The sequence below is a fragment of the Eleutherodactylus coqui genome, chromosome 12, assembly GCF_035609145.1.
Source record: "Eleutherodactylus coqui strain aEleCoq1 chromosome 12, aEleCoq1.hap1, whole genome shotgun sequence".
NCBI classification, from domain to species: Eukaryota; Metazoa; Chordata; class Amphibia; order Anura; family Eleutherodactylidae; genus Eleutherodactylus; species Eleutherodactylus coqui.
In genome coordinates, this window is record NC_089848.1 from 20,129,365 (window position 1) to 20,152,426 (window position 23,062).

The window sequence follows — 23,062 nt, forward strand, 5'->3', positions numbered from 1 at the left end:
GCAAAGATCACAAATCAGTTGTGTAATCTTTGGTTTTATTCACATAAAGCCTAAAAGCCATTAAGCTTTTAATAGAGAATCAATGGTAATAAATTAGTACCAAAGCCCACAAGTCTACAAGAAAAAGAAGTAAAGAGCAAAAGAAAGGTATGAAGCAATATGGAACCGACTGGAACATAGTCCTAATAGACATATTGAAGTGCTCACTGGGCATGCAAATATATGCACTTCAATAGTGAAACATGGCGACCTTGGCAGAATCTGCTTTATAATCAGAAATGTCCTTAACATCACTGTTATATACATAAACAAGTGTTTCAATGGCGAGTATAGACTGTTTTTCCATTAAGTTATCCCACATAGAGGTAAAACAAATCCTGTAACTCTACATATTTGGAGGGGATTTGAGAAAACTCTCAAAATGATATAAGGATTTATTTTGAACCTATTTAGATTAAAAAAAATTAAAAATTCATAAGTGAACTATCCCTATGTGCAATTACATCCAGGGGATGGCTTGGGTACAGGAGCGGTGACTACAGCAGGCTCTGTTTGTGATTGACCACTTGGATGCCGTGGTCAAGTAATTGCAGCATCTATGTGGTTAGACAGGAAGGGGGGGGCTTCCTTTGTCACTCTCATTGGTCCAACCTGACTCAATTGCTGAATGCCAGTGAGATGCCATCGCACCCAAGGCCTTTCCTTTCATGCCTATATGCCTACTAGGCACCCCATAATACACTGCCAATAGTCAGCTCATTACTTGACAAGCAGTAATGCTTTACTATGCCAAGTATCACATTGAATGGTTCCCCAGTGGGAATGAAACAATAAAGTTAAATGAAGCAAAAAAAAGCATTTTTTTCCCCATAAAAAGTGTTGTTATTTGGCAAACGTGTTACAAATACATAAATGATATCACCGCAATTGCAATAACTCATATAATAAGGTTAACATGTACCTAAAATTACATGATGAATACTGTTAAAATATTCAAAAGAGAACAATACAATGGCTCCCCAAAGAGTAACAGCAGCTCTTGGAACGTGGCACCATGAGAACATTTATCCATCCTGGATCCGGAGCACGGGGGTATTTTTTCTTATTTACTACTTTAAATGTTATCCATATGTAGACATATATAGCAATTATTTAGTATTGCCGTAATTGTACTGATTCATAGAATAAAGGTAACATGGTATTTATACCTCAAGGTGAACAGCACTAAATTAAAAATGCAAAATACAATGGGAGTAATGCATTTTTCCCCTAATAAGTAAAATGTACCCCATAATGGTGCCACTGAAAAATACAACTCCTCTGAACTAAGCAGGAAAAGGGAATCCCTATCGCAGATGTGAAACCACCCTAAATGGAAACAAAAATGTAACTGAAATATAAGCAAATAACGGCCCAACAAAACATACCGGTAGCTTTAACCACTTCCCTCCTTATGACGTAAGGGTACATCATGGGAGCGGGGTACTTCCCGCAAAATGATGTACCCTTATGTCATAGGGATAGAGCGAGATCATAGCAGATCTTGTGCTATCCTGCAGCGGGAGGCCGGCAGTCACTAGTAGCCGGCCTCCCGCTGCGACAGCGGGGGCCATTGGAGATGCGCCCACCCGCTGTTAACCCCTTCCCTGCCGCGATCTAAGTAGATCGCAGCAGAGAAAGGGTTAACAGAGGGAGCGCGCATCCTCTGTGACTTCAGCCAGCTCTCGCGATGTTATCACAAGAGCCCGGCTGGTTGCTATGGCAACAGGACGCCAGATACCGGCATCCTGTATTGCCATTGCCTGAGATCGCTATAATAAGCAATAAGGCATGGCAGGAGCGAAGTCCTGCCATGTCTTATCATAGTGATCTTCACTCCTGCAGTGTAAGTCCCTCAGAGAGACACAGACTGTGTAAAAAGAAGCGAAAAATAAAGTACAAAAAAAAATGTTAAAATCCCTTTTTTTATGCTTTTTCTCATATTGGCATAAAAAAAATCCCACATATTTGGTATCGACGTGTCCTTATTGACGCATACAATAAATTGAACATGCTTTTTATCCTGCATGGCAAAAAGCGTTAAAAAAAAATGCTAAAAAACAGAGGCAAAATGCTAATTTTTAGCATTTTTCTTCCCAAAAGAACACAACAAAAGTGATTAAAAAAAACGTATGTACCCCAAAATGGTACCAATAAAAACTAAAGCTCATCTCGCAAAAAATAAAGCCTCCTAGAGCTCTGTCCATGGAAAAATAAAAAAGTTACAGGACTTTGAATGCAGCGATATAGAAAAAAATAATAATTTCCAAAAAAAGTGGAAAAACCTAACAAAAATATAAGAATTTTGGTATCATTGTAACCATACCGACCCGCAGAAAAAATGTAGTGTGTCATTTATGCAGCATAATTAACGCTTTAAAAAAAAATCTATGGCTAGAATTGATGCGTTTTCTCTCCCTACGATCATAAAAAAAATAATAAAAGTTTTACAATGTAGTCTATGTAACCAAAAATGGTACCAATAAAAACTACAGTTCGCCACGTAAATAACAAGCCCTTATATGGCCGCGTCGACAGAAAAATAAAAAAGTTATGGCTTTTGAAAAATGGAGATGAAAAAAATACCAAAAATCGTTTGCTCCTCAACTCCAAATTAGGAAGAAAAATTGTTCCCCGTTTCAGGTACAGATTGACTATGAGGGTGGAGCTTAGCTAAAGAGAGTAGTAGAGGAAGCCTCTTCTGCAGCAAGCTGCCAGTCTGGATTGGCTGGAGGTCAAGAAGGAGGAATGGAGGCAATATGAATTCATTCTGTGATACAAATAAAGTTTTATTTTCGGCACTTGGATTGAATATGGAATTGGATAGGATTCTGTCGACAATTTAAAAATATATATTTCTAACATTTATTGCTCTTTTAAATGGCTCTGAACGGTTCATATTCGGCAGTCTAATCTCTCATCATCTATAAATGTAGTCATAGCGGCTTAGATAATAAACACATGTCTAGCCACAGCGGTATTTGATTAACAAGGCAAACATTCTTTAAGCTTAAGGAGGTGAACTCCCTCATCATTTGTATAGCTCGTACATTACAGAGTAATACCTGTCGAGAAGATAGATTCTTAGCTGGGCAGATTCAACTTATGATGGCATAGAATGATAAACTCATGGAATGTGTCATCAGTTGTTCATCAGTTACAATTACAATTAGCATCCATTTATCTAATGCCAATCTGCGCCAGAGTTTTACCGCTTAAAGGACACTTAACAACTGAAATGAGATTTGAGAAACATAATCAAGAGAATCCGAGAAAACTAAAATAGCAAAACATTAATATATCACAAGTTAATAAGGGATGTGTAAGGAAGATGTTAGTGCAAATAGAAAACCAAGGAGGAAACACTGCCTAGTTCTGCATGATCTAAAATCAAGGCAACGGCACCAAGAGATCGCAATATTTATCCAAGATTTCTGCCCAAATGCTCTCTAATTATTTAGGCTCCGCATAGAGAAGGTCAATAAGCATGCATTTAGGAAGGTAAATATCAGATTTTCCCCCCAATTTTATTTAAATGTAAATTTATACTAATTTGATCAAAAGAAATAGTCAGAAAGATGCAGCAAATCATGCAGCTAAACATTTATATCACGCTTGCCCAATGTAAAACCAGTACGGAAGTGCCTGTTAGAGCGAATGCATATAGATCACCCAGATGTTTTACTCATTAAAATTAGTTGAATTTTTAAGTTTTAATTTTATTTTTGTAAATCACAGAATAAGAGAACATAAACAGATGGAAATAGTGTGTTCATATTCCCCTTTTCTGTGATTTTTGATTGATGTTAGTATAGGGACTCACAAGTAAACAAGGAGCCTTGACGCGGGTTGTGAGCTTGTGTATTTTGGCCAAAGTATTAACCAGTACCCCCTATCTATCGGTATATACCAGCCACAGGCAGTGCAGCTTTGAATGATAGGGAGCCCAGGGTGTGAGTGTGGTTCACCTCTGGGGTGCAGGGCAACCCACTGAATTGAAATATGGCATCATTAATAGGCTGTAAGCCTGCGAGGTGCACTACATGAACCTGGCACCCTTTATATGCCTTTTTGGTGCAAGAATAGTCCCATGTAGCTGTCCCCTCAATAAAAGGAAGGTGTGTGTTTGTTCATCAGTATCTTGCACCTGTGTAATTTGTGCCTCCATATAGTAGTTTGGCTATCTGCATATGATGGATGTGGTGTTCATACACCTTGTATACTCTTGTAATCAGTATATCGGTAAGTATGTAGTTTCTTTCTGAGATATGTTTGTAAATGTTTTATTTTATTTTCTAAATAAGGGAGATGGAATAATACCTCCACAGTGCCACCGATTGGAACGCTTGTATAAAGAGTCTGACTTTGGCTTGAAGGAATGCTGCCTTACAATAGATGGCGCTGTGAAGGTATTATTCCATCTTTCTTATTTGCATATTACCTAGAGGAGCGTGCATGGCCATTTGAGTCTCCTCACTCACCGTCTAGGAGCTCTCCCTAAGGAGAAAAGATAGCGTTTCTGACCCCCATTTTATTTTCTGCCACATGAGATGCTGCTACGCTATATGAACAGCAGTTTGGCGATATACTCTACAGCAGTCACATGGAGCATAGAAACCTGTAGTCCATGGATCTTCATTTTCATCTATGAGGGAGCGTACTAGCCAAGTTTTGTGACAAAAATAAAAAGGAAAAAAACTGTGTAATAAATATATATAAAAAAATAAAGTCAACACCCCACCCCTCCCCACTAAAGCCAGATTCACACGAGCGTATGCATATTTACACTTGCATTTGCGCTGCTTTTTTGCTGATTGAGCGACGCTCTCGGCTATTGAAATAGACAATTAGTTTAATGATTTCAATACGTGTTCTTTCCCTGCACAACTGCACAGGATAATAGAGCAGGCTGTGCACTCCTTTGCATGACCGAAATGCACACATAAAATACATGTGTGTAAATGAAACTACTAAGAACAATGGGTTCTATTCTTTGCTTATTGCGCACGCAAATACGCTTGTCTGACTCCGGCCTTAGTGTGTAAAAAAAAAATAAAAATCTTAAACTTGGTAACGCTGCTTGTTAATGAACTACGTCAAAAAGTTAGTACATTATGTAACCTCCCAGTGCATGGCTTTAATATGTAAAAAAAAAATGTAAGGGGCGTTTGTATGCGGTGCTAAAAAATGTGGTTTTTTTTAGAGTGTTAAAAAGTAGCAAAACAAAAAAACTTATATGAATAATAGTACTGAACCGCAGTGTTAATATATTTATAACACACAGTGAACGTTAAAAAAATACAAACAATTTAAAGCCATACCAGAACTGCAGATTTTATTAATCTTGCTTCCAGAAACAAATGGAATAAAAAGTTACCAAAATGTTATATTTTCCCAAAATGGGATCCGTGAAGACTAGAACTCATCCTGCAAAAACAAGCCCCCATAGAGCTTATTCTGTATAGTGAATGGTATAAAAATAAAATACAAAAAACAATGGCAGAATTCATTTTTTCCCCCCAATCCCTAACCAAAAGTTATACATCATACATACCCAAAAATAATGCCATGAAAAAATACAACTTGTCCCACCAAAAACAAACTCTTATATAACTATATTAATAAAAACGTAAAAAGTTCCTATCTGTGTAGGTGCACAGAGGAGTCGACATGAACCTAGTATGTGCAACACCAGTGGACCTCTTCATATATGAGGCACATTGGGGTACATTGCAAAGGAGTTTATGCTCGTTTCTGGTATAAAAAAGCTGCAATTTTTTGTGCAAGCGGGTATTTATGCAAAAATGTGCAACTTTTCTACTTTCTGTGCCACTCATGACACTTTTTTGAAAAGTGTATGGGGTTGTCGGAGGGGGCTAACTGCCCTGAGCCAACAGAGTTTTGTATAACTTGCATCGGAGAAGTACACCAAGTCAGAACATATGTGCATTTCTGAGAAAACACACAAAGCTGTCAGTTGGTGCGCTTCGTACATGTAGAGGACTGTGCCTTTTCATAAGTGCATGGTTTACCGAGGGAACCTGTACTAAGCCAAGGATCAGAAATATGCTGGGATTAGGAAATTTCCCCCATTGTGCACCAACAAGGATGATGCTAAAACCAATGCATGGAATGCCATTCTTAATAAGTCTCACCCTTATGACCTATCATGCTCAATTAGTTCTATTTATTACTCCAGGACAGTCACCTAAGCCATCTATACATCTGTACATTTTAGGATTTTGTTAGTTATTTCAAGAAATAATTTTAATAATACCTGAACATTATTGAGACTCGGTTCCAGACGCAGGTGCCTCCACAACTGTAAGCAAGTGCCCTGCCACAGATGTCTTCATACATTTCTACCACAGATCTTCCTATATGGCTGTAGGCTGACAGATCTGTCAACACTGTGATAATGATCTCAACAATCTTTATCTCTTCTGCTATTACAGCATGTCGGTGTGTGTCTGTGTGTGCGCACATTACACAAACACATATTATAATGGGTTTATTAACAATCTGGTCAGAATGTCTCTAAATACCTAATTGTCCTGCGAAAGCACAGTGGTGGGCATTTAGATGCAGCTTACCTGCTGATTGAACCAGAGACAGTGAAATGTGGCATGAGAAGTATGGGCAAGGAAGTCAGAACAGTGAACTACTGGCAGAATGCTAAGATTTCTAAATGCCCCCTCCCTGAAAGTAGATTGCAAACAGCAGAAAAATGAGTAAGACCACCTGAAAATCAGAACTTACAGACTTAAAACAGATTGCAAACAGCAGCAAATGAGCAGGACCTGGTGTAGTTTAGAAAACTTGTTGAAATCTCAGGTACGCTTTAAAGTTTTTTGATCGATGGGAGAGCCTACCGACCTTTACAACCATTTCTCTGATGACTTCAATGTTGTTTCTCTTTTTGTTCTAGGCCCACCTCTCTGATTTGCCCGCACCCCTTCCCACTACATACAGAGCCCTGCACCATCCTTCTGCCAGGTGGGCAGTCTGCACTGCTGAGTGCCAGTCAAACGTGATATCAGTCACTGATGCAAGGGGTGAAGATCTTCTATGTGGCAGGAGATTAGGGCTGCGCTCTATATGTAAAGAGAGCTAATGTGGGCAAACGGGGGGGCATAGAAAAAAAAATGTGGCTGTACAAGTATGGAGCCCACCCCGCTGCTCAGAGAACATGACAGCTCGTCTTTATTGTTATTTAATGTATTTTAACTTGCAGATTTGAATAGATAACTGGATTGAATGAAGTGGAGTTGAAATCTCTACAAGATGGGCTGTGTATATATATATATATATATATATACACACACACACACACACACACACACATATAACACATGATTCTACACATTTGAATTAAACATTTCAGGATGTGCTTAATTGTTCCAAGATAATTTTCCAGCAGCGATTGCCACACAAAGGAAACCACCTGAGGCCATGGCCGGAGGTGCAGCAGTAAGAACATAGTTGAGGTGTCAGCTCCTCTCTATCACAGACACATCTAGATCAGCAGGAGCAATGCATCAAGCAATTTAGAGCGGCTTCACATAGGCATATGCAAATTTGTGCGTGCCTCAACTTTCTTCGCACGCTGGATATGTTTTTTTTGCGCACAGGACACATAGGAGCAAATGCAAAAAAGAGAGCACACTGCAGTTATTTTGCGCGAGCGAAAAGCTCATGCAAAATATGGAAATCTGTCCTTACCCATTGACATCAATGGGTTCTATTCTTTGCGTATGGCCTATGTGAAGACGCCCTTTGTGTCAGATACTTGACCATGGGTAGCGTAAAGACCCTTTGAGACGAAAAAATCGTTCAAACAAGCAAATGTGAACGATATTGTTCAGTCTAAACGCAGCCAGTGGTCGAACAATGAGCAACAGTCGGTCACTTTTCGAAAAATCATTGTGTCGTTCACTTATCATTCAGTTTAAATAGCGCTCATTCAGCCGTCTCAGTCACTCCTACAGCGAATGTGAATGACTTAATGGTTTCTAGTTTGAACGAGTCATTGATGTATCTGCTGTGTAAACAGTTGGAGCTACCCCATGGGGGGGGGTTAGTTGACTGGGGACAAATGGCCGGCATTTATCGGTGGTGGATATGCATATGCCAGGCAAAACTTGTGAATTACAGGTCCTGCGACGTGTTGGAGATGGTTGAGCATATGGCGCTAGGCACAGCTCTCCAGAGTGCAATGGCAATAGAAGTGTGAATGATATTCTTTATTGTATAAAGTATTAAGAACGAGCAAGACAAACGTGTTTCGAGGCACAGAGTCTTCTTCCGTTAGGCTAGGATGGAACACAACCGGCTATAGATTGGATACCTGGTTATGCCCATTATTAGCCAACATGGTGGAAAACCGCCGGAGGTGGAGAGAAGGGTTCAAAAGCGCGATCCCAGTGGGTGTTTCCCACATTCCAACTAGCTGAGGAAGAGACTCAAACGCGTTTGTATTGCTGGTTCTTAAAACCGTATACAATCATTCACACTTGTACTGCTACCTCTCCCCGGAGAGCTGCGCTTGGCGCCGATTCTCAACCATTTCCAATATAATAGCTGCAGGCTTTGAAAATATATTATTTAGAGGCAACATAAACAATGTCCTAAGAATACAATGCAAGAATACACGCAACTATGGACTGCACCTTTTTATAAATAATAAAGCCATAGACATGACACATTTCCCCTGCTGCAATAAAAATAAACATTACAAAATGTCAAAATCAATGCGGATTTTGAAATATGACAATTTTGCAATCAAATGTGTGAATATATGTTAAAAAAAACATTTTGTCAGGTAGTGACAAATATCAAGATTTTCTGGTGATCATAAAATTCTGAAAGTAGATATGTGGCCAGAAATGACTCTCTCTATAATTAACCATTCTGGAATTTTTCAGGACAAAGTCTGTTCCCATCCCCCGTGGAGTCCTGAGTGAAGGCAATCGGAGTGCGCAGCAGTCCAGAACATCATCCATTAAACTAAGTGTTGTGCTTCACACAGCCGGACAAGGTGAGCGTATAAGGTGGCTTGTCCGCACACTAATATGTCTTGTCAACTCTACGCATGAAACGCCTAACTTCTCCCTTCTTTCACATGAAATGTGCTAAATCAGGAAAGATGACAGGTTCTCTTTAAATATTCCAGCATGTTATTATCAGGCTGTTCTTGCACGGAGAAATTCTGATAACATATTATTAACTTGCCATACGAGACATTTCCAGATATACTCCCAAAAGTAGGCAGAAAGTCAACTTAAACTTTCGGCAGTAGGAAATACAGAGCCAATTCCCTGTTAAGGCTTGTAAATCCTGTTACTAGAGGAGTTTTGTGTTCTTCCTATCTCTAAAGCGCCGATGCTCACACCAATGGTTCATCCGCAGACTCACTTCACATGGTAAAACTAAATAACCTTTTAATTCCCAAGTACAAATTCCATACCGTGTGTTTACACTTGGTGAAGTAGTCACTCGTCATACGCTTCTGCGTTCTTGACAATCAGTAGGTGGCACTGTCGGCCAGCCAGTACTCGACTAGCATGTTTCCTTCCAAGTTAATGTGCAGTGTACATGTCCACCTCACTTAAAGAAATCCGCTCTTTCTTTTAAATTAGAGTTTACCCTGCAGTACTAATCTTTTAACACCGCACCGGAGAGTACATTTAATTTGCAATTTAATTACTCCGTTCTCTATGTGTTGAACAAATGCTGCATATCTATTTATTGCACTCCTTTTTATGAGCTCGCTGCTGGTAACTTTCAGGTGCTTAAATTTATTTGAGAATTTAACGTCGTATTAAGCAGGAGGCTTTGTGAGCTCGCCTCGTCCTTACGAAGCGTTATTAAAACGAGGCGCAGACTGGATACTAGTCACGCATCCTTCAGACGAGTTTACATAAGTATACACTTCTTATTACAGTAATTGTTCTAGTTTTCTCCGAACGACCACATGCTGAAATCTACCTGATTGTTTACAAACCTGAAAATTAGGGTTTTTATATAAAAAAGCAGTTATGTACTGATGTATTTAATGTTTTCATTTGTATAGGGTATGTTTTGTGTCACCAGCGTCTTTGCTGTCACCTGTGTTTATCAGTTTCTGTTCCGACCATCATTTTTAGGTGGTTATTAAGGTTCAGGCTGATATGTTTTTTTCACAGTTCTAATACTTTTCCCCTTAATCTATTTACATCAAATAGGGAAGATGGAACAATACCTCTGAGCGCCACCTATTGAAAGGCAGCATTCCTGCAAGTCAATGTCAGGCTCTTTTATGCAAGTCTTATAACGACGGCTGAGAATTGAAAGCCAAGCCAGATTACCATACACAGACAGCTGCTGTGGGTTTTTTTCTCCTCAACCTCAAAACAGCTGTCTGTGTATGGATTCTGGCTTGGTTTTTTAATTCTCAGTCATTGTTATAAGGCTTGTCTAGAGAGTCTGACATTGATTCCAATAGGTGGCGCTGCAGAGGTATTGTTCCATTTTCCCTATTTGCATATTTCCCAGAGGGGCATGAATGGCCTTATGAGTCTCCTCACAAGCCTTCTGGGTGCTTTTTTTTTTTAAGGTGAAGTGGTACCCTTCCCGATCCATTTTCATCCAAACACACAAATGCATATTTGTCATTTATTAGATCTAGCTTAATAGCAAATATTGATTAAGAGTGTTCTAGGGTGCAAGAACATCACAAATGGCTTGAGAAATTTCGCACAATTTCCAAGGCACTTCTATACAACTCCTCATGACAAGCCGGCATTTAAACCAATAATTTGTGACAAATAATAATGCCTTCAGGTATGCGGCGGGAATTCCATTTTCCTGCTTTATTCAGCAAGCAGGAAAGGGGAATCCCTGCGGCCAAACGAGTCCATCTTATAAGGGGAACCGAACCGTGCCGAATGGACCCCATTGACTATAATGGGGTCCGTTTGGTTCCGGCTAAGCTGTCCAGCATTTTACCAGAAGAAAAAGCGCTGCTTGCATAATGCAAACTCCTATATCAGGAGCAAAACTGACTGTGCAATCCATTGTAACATTGATCAAGATTATGGTGCTAAATATACTATATGGGGTTTTTTTGAACATTCGGTTTTCATTTCTCAAATGTTTACAAAATATGGAAATATACATTCGCTAATCATTGATGTGGCATACCTCAGGAAATTTTATATCAAACATATAAATTGCAAAACTTGAACATACGTAAAAGAAAAAAATGAAATAAATGTTATGAGCCTGGTTCTAGGGCTATATTTATATTTTGACCTTAGTTCTGTGGTTTGTGCACTGAGGTTAGCTTTGGTGCTGTGTATATGTTACGAGCTTGGTTCTTGCGCTGTATCTATATTATAAACTTGGCTCTAACATTGTACCTAGTTATGAGATGTGCTGGTGTATTTATTTTATTAGCTAGGTTGTGGGATAGTATTTATTTTACCTTAATTCTGGTCCTGCAGTTAAACTTGGTTCTGGCACTGTATATATACTATTGTCCAAAAATATCAAGTGCCTAGAAGGAATTGTTGGAATCAAATGAAACGATTTATGTGTGATTGTAACACTGATGTAATCACTTACTTATAATATCAGAGCAAAAAAAATAATTGTGGAAAATTGAACATGTGAAGGGAGGCTCTAGTACCCTGCTGGGCCACGTCTAGCTTGGATACGAGATGTGATACGGGGGAGTACCCTGTTGGGCCACCTCTAGCTTGGATACAAGATGTGATACGGGGGCATGGAGGCTCGAGTACCCTGTTGGACCACGTCTAGCTTGGATATAAGATGTGATACGGGCGGGCATTGAGGCTCTAGTACCCTGTTGTACTGCCTCTAGCTTGGATATAAGATGTGATACGGGTGGGCATGGAGGCTCTAGTACCCTGTTGGGCTACCTCCAGCTTGTATATAAGATGTGATACGGGTGGGCATGGAGGCATATAGGTACCGTATGGTATACTGCAGTATATCGGTCCACATTTGCGGTAACTGAACCTCTAGATCATGTAAACTCATAGCTTGTTGAAGGTGGTGTCCAAGATGGTCCCATACATGTTCTATTGGCAATAAATCTGGTGACTGGGCGGCCATGGAAGTCTGGTAATGTTGTGGAGGCTTCCTGTGATATCTTTCCTCTGTGTGGCCAAGCATTATCCTGCTGGAAAATGCCTCTTGGGGGCCCCACCATGAGAGGAAATACATGTGGCTTTAGGATGTCCTAAACATATAGCTAAGCTCTCCTTTCCCCTGTACAACGTCTAGGAGTGATCAACTGCCCCCCAAACCATCACACTAGCAGGGGGCAATGTGTCGCTCCATGGCAAAGACAGGATTAAAGCTCTCACCCTCAGGTCTCCAGACACAAATACAGCTATCGTTAGTGCCCAAACTAAATCTGGATTTGTTGCTAAAGAAAACCTCCACTCCGTAGCATTCCAGTTTTGTCGTTCCCAACACCACTGCAAATGGAGGTGATGGTGTCAAAGGCAGTGCACATGATGGGCGCCATGATGCTAAATGTCCTTCAGCCAAGCACCTGGAAATGGTTGTGACAGACAAGGGCATGTAGCGATGGTGCCATCTGTTTCTGGATGGCGGACAATGAAACAGTTGGAGCTGCTCATGTTTTCAAGCAATCAGAAGATCATCTCCATTGGTGGTCTGTTAAGGGCATCCTCAACTCAGCAGCTTTGTGTGCATGCCCTCACGCATCCACTGCTACCAACATCTCCTAACAGTCTGGTCAGAATGGCCTTGGTGTCCGGAAATTCATCTATACAACTATCCAGATCCAGCTTCTCACATTCCAATAACGCGCCCCCTCTCAAACACTTAAGTGGATGAAATTTCTTTGATTGCATCATAGAGGTATGCGTAATAGTCAACAAGCTCTACAAATGCGTAAAAATAGGTCTACAAGTAACCTCTGCAAGCCATTTTCTAGGCTAAGAGTGGAACCACTTTTAAAGCATCAGGTGGCAATATGATTCTTCTTATCACACCCTAACTCTAATCATTTATATATGTAACTGCATGCCGAGTTTTGCAGCAAAACAAGACTCCTTCTTGGGGCTTGATTATTTTTTTTTACAAAGCGTACATGTTATTAGCTTGGTTCTGGTGCCTTCTTTTGGAAGTCTGCTACCTGCATGGTGAAAGGATGCAGCTTAGTCAGTAAGTATATGGTCGTTTTCTATGATTATTTTTATGTTTTTATATTTCCCCTTCTGTGATGTATTTATATTAGTGTAGGGACCCACTACATGCAAGGAACCTTGACGCGGTTAGTTGGATGATGTATCTTGCCCAAAATCCAACTAATGCCTTGCATTTATTATCTATTATTTACATGCAGTATGGCTTTAAAAATGAGGTGCAGCGCAACCCGCCGAACAATTATGGCGTCATTAATAGGTTGCTGGTCTGCATGGTGAATTACATGTATCAGAAGGTCTGACACTTTGTATCTACTCTGTGCGGGAGTATACACCAAGCAGCTACCCCCCTCTATATTAAGAGGCTGTGTGAGTGGCTGTCTCATCGGTGTCCCTCACAGATGTAATTAGCTCCCTCATTTGGAAGTCTGCTACCCGCATAGTGAGAGGATGCAGCTATATGCACTCCTTAGTCAGTAAGTATAAGGCCATTTTCTGTGATTGGTTTTGTGGTTCTGGTGCCATATTTATGTCCTGAGGTTGGTTCTGGTGCCATATTTATGTACAGAGGTAGGCTCTTTTACCATATTTATGTACAGAGATAAGCTCTTGTGCCATGTTAAGGCTTGTTGTCTGAAGTGTTTCTCTCACCTTCCCTGTGGACACCTGTTGTCCCCATCTGCATCTTATGCAGACCCCCTCTCCCTTCCCCTTTCACAGGTGCGGCCTCCAGACATCTCATGTCTTGTATGGCCAGATGGGCAATTCCTCACACGGTTCCCTGTATGTCAGTATGGTGGCTGACTCTCTTCCCCCTTGATGTGAGGACACTTGGGCTAGCTATGGTTTGATATCTGTTTGCACGAGAGTTCTGAGTAGAGTCCAGTTCTATGGGTTGAACAGCGATGTGTCTGTGCAGGTGGTCAGACATGTGGTGTGAACTGTCCTGTTCTGGGTTGCCTGCAATTCCTGGTGTGTTGATGTGTAGGTGTGAACTCAGGGGCCCGGGTGCAAAAGTTCAGCTGGGGTCCCCCCCAGGTCCTATTTCTCCCTTGCCCCGTATCTATGCCTGAGGGCCAATGTCCACGTGCGGATTTTATTTTTAAAATCCGCACGGGAGATCCGTGCATCTTACTGCCCATAGGGATGCATTAGCATCGGTAGGGCAGCTAAAAGCATGCAGATGGGATTCCTTCCCGGTTTGCGGGTCACACGCACAGGAAGAAATCGCAGCATGCTCCATTTTCCTGCGGATCTGCCACACGGACGGCTCCCGCGGCTTCCATGGAGGCCTATGGAAGTCGTTTGTATCCGCGGCACAGCCGCAGCTGTTTTTGCACTGTGCCGCGGATACGCGGGAGAACAGGAAATTTTTTAAAATATTGCTGCGCGTGCACGTGGCACGCTGCCGGTGTGCCGAGCACGTCCGCCGACCGGAAGAAAGAAAATCCGGCCAGCACAGAGAGGAGCCCCGCAGCGTCCGGAGAGGTGAGTATAATGTATTTTCTCTCTCCATGTCCGCGGGCATGTACGGATTTCACTGCGGGATTTAGCAGTGAAATCCGTGCGTGCAAGTGGGCATGCGGACTAAGAGAGAGAGATAGATACATAGATATGAGAGCGATTCAGAGATAGATAGATAGATAGATATGGAGATAGATAGATAGATATGGAGATAAATATAAGACTAGGCAAGATAGTTAGACAGACACATAGAAAGACAGATAGACAGATACATACCTTGGTGCCCGGAGTACTTCTCTGCTCAGGAGAGCAGGTGTATGCAGTGTCAGCAGGGAGATGACATCTTCCCTGGCAGCTCGATGCCTTGCTGTGCTGTGCCTGTGTGCCGGTAAGTCATCTCTGCTCCTTCCCCCACCCCCTCCTCTTCCCCTGTCTTGTCTCCAAGTCCTCCCCCTCCCTTCTCCTACTCTCCTCCTGGCTTGTGCTGTCGGCTGGACCGCACTAACTTAGCAAGCGGCCGCCGACAGTACAAAGTGAAAGTCACCTGTATATGCTGCAGGGCGGCCTCTGGGCCCCCTAAAGCACAAGGGCCGGGTCGCCGTTGCGACCCCGGCACCCCCTACCGGTACGCCTATGTGTGAACTGTGTCCTGTCCTGCTATGGATCATTTACCATTTCTGGGTGAGCTAAGTCCTTAGGTTCTAGCGCGAAGTCATCCTTATCGGGAAGATCACCCATCATGCAGGCAGGTTTCCTGTGGTTAGTTGTATCATTAGCGTAGGGAAATTCCTTATTAATTATTGCTTTAATATATATTTTAAGTATTGGTTATTATTAATTTTTTAATAGTAGTTTAGAGATAATTTTCTGTGTTATCCTACATTATAGACCCCTCGTGAGAATACTTTAGTCAGTCAATTCAGAAACCTGATTTTTTAAATTTAAACCCCACTGCTGCTTCTATCTTGATACAGTTCTTGCATACTTGTGATGGTGCTCCCTGCTGTTCAATCACAGAAAATGGCCATATACTTACTGACTAAGGAGGGCAGATAACTGCATCCCCTCAACAAGGGGGATGCAGGGATCTCCTTTTATATTTCCCCTTCAGTGACGTATTTATATTAGTGTAGGGACTCACTATAAGCAATGAACCTTGACGTGGTTAGTGAGCTGATGTATCTTGGCCAAAATCCAACTAATACCCTGCATTTATTATCTATTATTCACATGCAGTGTGGCTTTAGAAACGCCAGGGGGAGCCTAGGGTGGCAGTACCAGTGTGGTTCGCTTTTTGAGGTGCAGGGCAACCCGCCGAACAATTATGGCGTCATTAATAGGTTGCTGGTCTGCATGGTGAATTACATGTATCAGAAGGTCTGACACTCCCTCCTTAGTGAGTAAGTATATAGCCATTTTCTGTGATTGTTTTTATATTTTAATATTTCCCCTCCTGTGATATATTTATATTAGTATAGGGACCTTGACGTGGTTAGTGAGCTGATGTATCCTGGCCAAAATGCCACTAATGCCTTGCATTTATTATCTGTGCCCCCTGGTGTTGCATTGATTATATTCTCAGAAGTCCACCTAATGTATAAGTGCTGGCAAGAAGAAGCCTCTTTTACCATACCGATTTTACTGACTGGCCTGCCTAACAGCAGGAATCTCTCTATCCACCTATGTGCAAGAGGATCTGGCTGCCGGGACTTCCAGACCATCAGCTCTGGAAGTTCTGAAAACCAATTAAAAGAGCACCAAAGGGAGAACATAACAAATGTAGTTTATAACAGAAATATCTCGAAACTGAAACATTTAAATTATTTTAATAAAAAATTTATGTTTTTTTATGATTTGACAGTGAAGTTTAATATTTAATTGCGACACAATCCCTTTAAAACTACAGAAAAGAGCTGCGGTAAAAGATGTCCCTAACATTTTTGGCTGCAATATCTTTCATTACATGTAAGATAGAGGCTAAAAATAAAAGTAATTAAATTTTACAAAGCAGTGTAGACCAACGGCACGTAGCGATGGCCGGGCGGCTCCATAGAACATAACGTATATTATTGATAGAATCATATAGAAGAGTAATTAAAACACAGTAAGAAAATGACGCCTGTATGTCTGATTGTATGATGAACTTCAGCTTGTGGGTGACTTCCAGAAGAAATGGACTAATTAATGACAGATAATTTGGAGAATTGAAAAAAAAGCTAATTTTGCATAGTTTTGCTTCTAAGAGCAAACCTGATTTAACTTCTAGTCTGACAAATCTGACAAGAAAATAAGCCATTTACTACTTTGAGGAGTCTCGGGGACCATAACGAGATGCTAATCAAAAGAAAATATTACTTTGAAGCCAATTTCAGAGGATGTGTGAAGGGAGCTGCCGATATTCTATGACCTGTTGATGTACGGAGGATAACATTTGAGAATTCTATTACTATAAGGCTTTTACTCTATTGTACCTTCACCTCTGCCCCATGCTACGGTCTGGTAAAACGATTTAATGAACAGTACGGTGACCATGCAGTGATTGCTCGTGATCCAATCAGCAGTCTACTATTATTCACAAAAGGAGGATAAACATCATTAAAGGGGTTGTCCCGCGCCGAAACAGGTTTTTTTTTTTTTCAACCCCCCCCCCGTTCGGCGCGAGACAACCCCGATGCAGGGGCTTAAAAAAAAAAACGCTCAGCGCTTACCTGAATCCCCGCGCTCCGGTGACTTCTATACTTACCGGTGAAGATGGCCGCCGGGATCTTCTTCCTCCGTGGACCGCAGCTCTTCTGTGCGGTCCATTGCCGATTCCAGCCTCCTGATTGGCTGGAATCGGCACGTGACGGGGCGGAGCTACACGGAGCTACACGGAGCCCCATTCAGAAAAGCAGAAGACCCGGACTGCGCAAGCGCGTCTAATTTGGCCATTCGACCATTTTAGATGGCGAAAATTAGACGGCAACCATGGAGACGAGGACGCCAGCAGCGGAGCAGGTAAGTGAAAAACTTTTTATAACTTCTGTATGGCTCATAATTAATGCACAATGTACATTACAAAGTGCATTAATATGGCCATACAGAAGTGTATAGACCCACTTGCTGCCGCGGGACAACCCCTTTAACCCTTTATGGGCATAGTCCATTTTGGCTCAAAGGACACAATGATTTTGGGGGGGGGGATTTTTATTTTCACTTTTCAAAAGCCATAACTTTTTTATTCTTCTATTGACACGGCCGTACGGGGGCTTGTTTTCTTGCATGGCAAATTGTAGTTTTTATTTGTAGCATTTTTTGTGTACATATAATGTATTGTAAAACTTTTATTAATTTATTTCGGAGGCCAGGGAGAAAACACTCCATCAATTTTGCCATTTTTCTTTACAGTTTTAATCATACAGCATCAAAGACATGATACATTTTTTCTGTGGGTTGGTACTAGAGATGAGCGAACGTACTCGTCCGAGCTTGATACTCGTTCGAGTATTAGCGTGTTCGAGATGCTCGTTACTCGAGACACGTACCACGCGATGTTCGAGTTACTTTCACTTTCATCTCTGAGACGTTAGCGCGCTTTTCTGGCCAATAGAAAGACAGGGAAGGCATTACAACTTCCCCCTGCGACGTTCAAGCCCTATACCACCCCCCTGCAGTGAGTGGCTGGCGAGATCAGGTGTCACCCGAGTATATAAATCGGCCCCTCCAGCGGCTCGGCACAGATTTATTCTGACATAGAGGAGGGAAAGTGCTGTTGGTGCCGGAGCTACTATAGGGAGAGTGTTAGGAGTATTTTAGGCTTCAAGAACCCCAACGGTCCTTCTTGGGGCCACATCTAACCGTGTGCAGTAGTGTGGAGGCTGCTTTTTGCAGTGTTGCACATTTTTTTTTTTTTTTTTGTATATCGGCCGTGCAGAGCATTGCGCCCTGCAGTAATTATACATACTCCAGGGCCAGTAGTGGTGGTGAGGCAGGGACAGAAGACATATATTTATTGAATATAGGCAGTGGGCCTTTCCAAAAACATTTGGGAAAAAAAATCTATTTGGGCTGCCTGTGACTGTCCTCAGTGTACTGGGTCTGTGCTGGGGGTAGTTGTCCTCCTAATTCATACGCAGCCAGCTAAGTGTTACAGCAGGCTTGCGCAAAATTATGTCCTGGCGTTCCGTAAGCGAAGTCAGCCTCCAACCACAGGCCAATAAGCGGCACATTTAATTACAGCGTTCTGTTTCTGCACTACTGGTAATACACCATGCTGAGGGGTAGGGGTAGGCCTAGAGGACATGGACGCGGGCGAGGACGCGGAGGCCCAAGTCAGGCTGAGCTCCTGATCCAGGTGTATCGCAGCCGACTGCTGCGGGATTAGGAGAGAGGCACGTTTCTGGTGTCCCCACATTCATCTCACAATTAATGGGTCCACGCAGTAGACCTTTATTAGAAAATGAGCAGTGTGAGCAGGTCCTGTCGTGGATGACAGAAAGTGCATCCAGCAATCTATCGAACACCCAGACTTCTGCGCCATCCACTGCTGCAACTCTGAATCCTCTGGCTGCTGCTCCTCCTTCCTCCCAGCCTCCTCCCTCCATTACAATGATACATTCTGAGGAGCAGGCAGACTCCCAGGAACTGTTCCTGGGCCCCTGCCCAGAATGGGCAGCAAGGGTTCCAAATCCTCTCCCACTGGAGGAGTTTGTCGTGACCAATGCCCACCCTTTGGAAAGTTCCCGGGGTCCGGGGGATGAGGCTGGGGACTTCCGGCAACTGTCTCAAGACCTTTCAGTGGGTGAGGAGGACGATGACGATGAGACACAGTTGTCTATCAGTGAGGTAGTAGTAAGGGCAGTAAGTCCGAGGGAGGAGCGCACAGAGGATTCGGAGGAAGAGCAGCAGGACGATGAGGTGACTGACCCCACCTGGTTTGCTACGCCTACTGAGGACAGGTCTTCAGAGGGGGAGGCAAGGGCAGCAGCAGGGCAGGTTGCAAGAGGCAGTGCGGTGGCCAGGGGTAGAGGCAGGGCCAGACCGAATAATCCACCAACTGTTTCCCAAAGCGCCCCCTCGCGCCATGCCACCCTGCAGAGGCCAAAGTGCTCAAAGGTCTGGCAGTTTTTCACTGAGAGTGCAGACGACTGACGAACAGTGGTGTGCAACCTTTGTCGCGCCAAGATCAGCCGGGGAGCCACCACCACCAGCCTCACCACCACCAGCATGCGCAGACATATGATGGCCAAGCACCCCACAAGGTGGGACGAAGGCCGTTCACCGCCTCCAGTTTGCACCGCTGCCTCTCCCCCTGTGCCCCAACCTGCCACTGAGATCCAACCCCCCTCTCAGGACACAGGCACTACCGTCTCCTGGCCTGCACCCCCACACCCTCACCTCCGCTGTCCTCGGCCCCATCCACCAATGTCTCTCAGCGCACCGTCCAGCCGTCGCTAGCGCAAGTGTTGGAGCGCAAGCTCAAGCGTTAAACGTGCACATAGCCAAATTTATCAGCCTGGAGATGCTGCCGTATAGGCTTGTGGAAACGGAGGCTTTCAAAGGTATGATGGCGGCGGCGGCCCCGCGCTACTCAGTTCCCAGTCGCCACTACTTTTCCCGATGTGCCGTCCCAGCCCTGCACGACCACGTCTCCCGCACTGTACGCGCCCTCACCAACGCGGTTACTGCCAAGGTCCACTTAACAATGGACACGTGGACAAGCACAGGCGGGCAGGGCCACTATATCTCCCTGACGGCACATTAGGTGAATTTAGTGGAGGCTGGGACAGAGTCAGAGCCTGGGACCGCTCACGTCCTACCCACCCCCAGAATTGCGGGCCCCAGCTCGGTGGTGGTATCTGCGGCAGTGTATGCTTCCTCCACTAAACCACCCTCCTCCTCCTCCGCAACCTCTGTCTCGCAATCAAGATGTGTCAGCAGCAGCACGTCGGCAGCAGTCGGTGTCGCGCGGCGGCGTGGCAGCACAGCGGTGGGCAAGCGTCAGCAGGCCGTGCTGAAACTACTCAGCTTAGGAGATAAGAGGCACACGGCCCACGAACTGCTGCAAGGTCTGACAGAGCAGACCGACCGCTGGCTTGCGCCGCTGAGCCTCCAACTGGGCATGGTCGTGTGTGACAACGGCCGTAACCTGGTGGCGGCTCTGCAGCTCGGCAGCCTCACGCACGTGCCATGCCTGGCCCACGTCTTTAATTTGGTGGTTCAGCGGTTTCTGAAAAGCTACCCACGCTTGTCAGACCTGCTCGGAAAGGTGCGCCGGCTCTGCGCACATTTCCGCAAGTCCCACACGGACGCTGCCACCCTGCGGACCCTGCAACATCGGTTTACTCTGCCAGTGCACCGACTGCTGTGCGACGTGCCCACACGGTGGAACTCTACGATCCACATGTTGGCCAGGCTCTATGAGCAGCGTAGAGCTATAGTGGAATACCAACTCCAACATGGGCGGCGCAGTGGGAGTCAGCCTCCTCAATTCTTCACAGAAGAGTGGGCCTGGTTGGCAGACATCTGCCAGGTCATTGGAAACTTTGAGGAGTCTACCCAGATGGTGAGCGGGGATGCTGCAATCATTAGCGTCACCATTCCTCTGCTATGCCTCTTGAGAAGTTCCCTGCAAAGCATAAAGGCAGACGCTTTGCGCTCGGAAACAGAGCCGGGGGAAGACAGTATGTCGCTGGATAGTCAGAGCACCCTCCTGTCTATATCTCAGCGCGTTGAGGAGGAGGAGCATGAGGAGGATGAGGAGGAGGGGGAAGAGACAGCTTGGCCCACTGCTGAGGGTACCCATGCTGCTTGCCTGTCATCCTTTCAGCGTGTATGGCCAGAGGAGGAGGAGAAGGATCCTGAAAGTGATCTTCCTAGTGAGGACAGCCATGTGTTGCGTACAGGTGCCCTGGCACACATGGTTGACTTCATGTTAGGATGCCTTTCTCGTGACCCTCGCGTTACACGCATTCTGGCCACTACGGATTACTGGGTGTACACACTGCTCGACCCACGGTATAAGGAGAACCTTTCCACTCTCATACCCGAAGAGGAAAGGGGTTCGAGAGTGATGCTATACCACAGGACCCTGGCAGACAAACTGATGGTAAAATTCCCATCCGACAGCGCTAGTGGCCGAAGGCGCAGTTCCGAGGGCCAGGTAGCAGGGGAGGCGCAGAGATCAGGCAGCATGTACAGCACAGGCAGGGGAACACTCTCTAAGGCCTTTGACAGCTTTCTGGCTCCCCAGCAAGACTGTATCACCGCTCCCCAGTCAAGGCTGAGTCGGCGGGAGGACTGTAAAAGGATGGTGAGGGAGTACGTAGCCGATCGCACGACCGTCCTCCGTGACGCCTCTGCCCCCTACAACTACTGGGTGTCGAAGCTGGACACGTGGCCTGAACTCGCGCTGTATGCCCTGGAGGTGCTTGCTTGTCCTGCGGCTAGCGTCTTGTCAGAGAGGGTGTTTAGTGCGGCTGGGGGAATCATCACAGATAAGCGTATCCGCCTGTCAAGATGAACAAAGCCTGGATTTCACAAGACTTCTCTTCTCCACCAGCGGACAGCAGCGATATCTAAACAATACGTAGGCTGCACCCGCGGATGGAAGCATTGTTCTCGATCACTATCAAAAACGTGGACCTTTTAGCTTCATCAATCTGTGTATAATATTCATCCTCCTCCTCCTGCTCCTCCTCCTGAAACCTGACGTAATCACGCCGAACAGGCAATTTTTCTTAGGCCCACAAGGCTCAGTCATATAATTTTTGTAAACAATTTTTATACGTTTCAATGCTCATTAAAGCGTTGAAACTTTCACCTGAACCAATTTTTATTTTAACTGGGCTGCCTCCAGGCCTAGTTACAAATTAAGCCACATTAACCAAAGCGATTAATGGGTTTCACCTGCCCTCTTGGTTGGGCATGGGCAATTTTTCTGATGTACATTAGTACTGTTGGTACACCAATTTTTGGGGGCCCTCGCCTACAGTGTAATCCAATTAATTTTTTGCCCACCTGCATAAAAGCTGACGTTACATCAGCTGTGTTGGGCACTGCAATGGGATATATTTATGTACCGCCGGTGGGTTCCAGGGAGCCACCCATGCCGTGGGTCCACACGGAATTCCCATTGCGGAGTTGTACTTGCCTGTGACTATTTATAAAAAACCGCGGTCTGACTGGGGCATGCAGACACCTTGACAGAATGAATAGTATGTGGCACATAGGTTCCCCATTGCTATGCCCATGTGTGCAGCTCCTGATGGCGGTGGCACAGGATTATATTTCTCATTGCTTGTGTACAGCATTGTGGGCTATCGCCCCGCCCCTTTTAAAGAGGGTCGCTGCCTAGCCGTGCCAACCCTCTGCAGTGTGTGCCTGCGGTTCCTCTGGCA

At 44.2% G+C, this 23,062-nt stretch overlaps 1 protein-coding gene and 1 long non-coding RNA gene across 6 annotated transcripts in view; one reads left to right on the forward strand and one right to left on the reverse strand.

Moving 5' to 3' along the window:
• TPK1 (thiamin pyrophosphokinase 1) overlaps positions 1-23,062 on the reverse strand; it is a 585,523-nt gene that overhangs the window by 100,189 nt on the left and 462,272 nt on the right. The window lies entirely within an intron of this gene.
• Positions 1-23,062, forward strand: part of LOC136587011 (uncharacterized) — a 162,939-nt gene that overhangs the window by 64,504 nt on the left and 75,373 nt on the right. For both annotated transcript variants that reach the window (XR_010787406.1, XR_010787407.1), the window contains one exon: positions 8,964-9,076. This is a non-coding gene — a long non-coding RNA (uncharacterized lncRNA). The remainder of the gene's footprint in view (positions 1-8,963; positions 9,077-23,062) is intronic.